The sequence below is a fragment of the Fukomys damarensis genome, unplaced genomic scaffold (genome assembly GCF_012274545.1).
Source record: "Fukomys damarensis isolate Sample0158 unplaced genomic scaffold, DMR_v1.0_HiC HiC_scaffold_37, whole genome shotgun sequence".
NCBI lineage: Eukaryota > Metazoa > Chordata > Mammalia > Rodentia > Bathyergidae > Fukomys > Fukomys damarensis.
In genome coordinates this window covers 3,479,183-3,481,330 of record NW_022900949.1, presented here as the reverse complement: position 1 = coordinate 3,481,330, position 2,148 = coordinate 3,479,183, and the positions used below count along the sequence as shown (strand labels likewise).

The 2,148-nt window shown below is 51.6% G+C and overlaps 1 long non-coding RNA gene across 2 annotated transcripts in view; it reads left to right on the top strand.

Annotated features, from left to right (window-relative positions):
* Nucleotides 1–2,148, top strand: part of LOC104849301 — a 5,712-nt gene that overhangs the window by 3,229 nt on the left and 335 nt on the right. For both annotated transcript variants that reach the window (XR_776724.1, XR_776723.3), the window contains one exon: nt 1,455–1,516. This is a non-coding gene — a long non-coding RNA (uncharacterized LOC104849301). The remainder of the gene's footprint in view (nt 1–1,454; nt 1,517–2,148) is intronic.

Genomic DNA, 2,148 nt, shown 5'->3' with positions numbered 1-2,148 from the left:
TTGAGACAGGGTCTCACTATGTGGTTGAGACTGACCTGGAACTCACTATGTAGCCCAGGCTGGTCTCGAATTCACAGCGATTCTCCTGCCTCAGCCTCCTGAGTGCTGGGATTACAGGCATGCACCACCACACCTGGTTTAGATATCCTATTTTTAAGGGCCAGGGATTTATCTTAGTAGTTCTGCTGCCTGCCTTGCAAGTGCAAGGACCCGAGTTCGATCCCCAGTACCCCGCAAAAAGAAATCTTATTTTCAAAAAGCACAGTCTTGCCAGTTGTTTTTATGCTTCTACTTCTTCTTGTTTTTTTTTTTTTTTTTTAAGTTTCAGGAATTGAATTCAGGACCTAGCTCTTGCCAGGAAGGCGCTGTGCTGCTGAGCTACATTCCTGGCCTGTCCCTTTTTATATTTTATTTTGAGACAGGGTCTCACTAAATTGCCCACACTGGCTTCAAATCTGTAATCCTAGTAGCTGGGGTCGCAGGCATGCAGTACCATGCCTGGGTCACATGAGTTTTCTATGAGCGGGGAAGAGCTTACAAGTCTCAGTCTCTCCCTCTCTCCCTCTCTCCCTCTCTCTCTCTGTCTCTCTCTCTCTCTCTCTCCTTTCCCCCTTTGCTTCTTTCCTTTCTTATTCTAGCACGGGGGGTTGAACCCAGGGCCTCCACACTGAGCCCCAGTCCTTTTATTTATTTAGTTTTATTTTATTTTATTTTTTTGGTACTGGGGATTGAACTCGGGTCCTTGCGCTTGTGAAGCAGGCGGCAGAACCACTGAGCTAAATCCCTGGCCCTCTTCTTTTAATAATGTATTTTGAGGCAGGGTTTCACTAGTTACTAAGATACCCAGACTGGACTTGCACTTTTTTTTCTGGTACTGGGGATCGAACTTGGGACCTTGCATTTGTGAGGCAGGTGGCGGCACCACTGAGGTCGGACTTGAACTTTTGATCCTCCTGCCTCAGCCTTCCAGAGCTCCAGGATTATAGGCATGCACCCATGCACCTTTACATCCGGCTTCCTCTTTCTCTTCGAAAGGCACAAGGCCTGAACAATCTTTTCGGCACTGATTCCTCATTTTCACCAGGGATTCACAGAAAATTCAGCCTCTGCTGTTCCTCCCCAACTCCCCACTATTGTTTTTTTCTTTTCTTCCTTTCTTTTTCTTTTTTGGTACTGGGGTCAAACTCAGGATCTTGTGCTTTCCAGGTAGGCACTGAGCTACATCCTTGACCCTCTGCTATTGTCCTCTTGGCCTCTTGCTCCTCCAGATGCCTTTCCTACCCCCTGTCCCCGCCCCGGCCTGGGCCCCGGGGGTCCCCACATTCCTTTAATCCAAAATCTCTAGGTCTCTTCAGAGATGAGGGAGGCAAGTGCCTGTGTATGAGGATGGGTGCGTGGCTGGGCAGCAGGAGGGACAGGGACTCTGTCGTCACCTCTCTGGGGCCTTTTTGCAGGGTGTGTATGGCGGCTACTTCAGGAAACATGGCCAAGTTCGCCCTGAACCAGAATTTGCCTGGTGAGTGTGCAAAATGGGATGTATGTGCACAGCCCCCAGTCAGTGCACGTGTGTGTGTGTGTGTGTGTGTGTGTGTGTGTACAGCCCTGGAGTTGCTTCCTTTAACACAGTGGCCAGGTGGCCCTTTCCGAAAATCCCTTGAAGAATGTCACAACCCTGCTTAACACCCAGCCATCATCACATGTGGGGTAAAGGCCCCCACAGTCGGACCTGTCCCCATCTTTCCAGAGCCCTTCTGCGTCCCTCCCTCACCCTGCTGGGGACACCAGGCCTCCAGTTCTGCAGCTCACCTTGCCCGCCCCCGCCCCAAGGGCTGTTGTCACAAACCCTAATCCCGTCAGCAGCCGCTTCTTTCTCATTGTGGGGGGGCTCAACTTTTAAGTCCCCTCCACCAGAAACCCTCCTGGGCATTACAGCCAAAGTCTCGCCCTGTCCTGTGGGTTCTCCATTCCCTATTCTTGCCCGCATCACCATTTGGAATGATCGTATTTATTGGTGTCTTCTAAAGAGGGGGGAGATGCCTGTCTGGATCCCTGCTGTGTCCGCAGGGTCTACACAGCTGCTGGGCACCCAGCAGGGGCTCAGTGAGCCGGAGGCCAGGGGACTTCCCTGGGTGCAGACAGGCGCGCCGG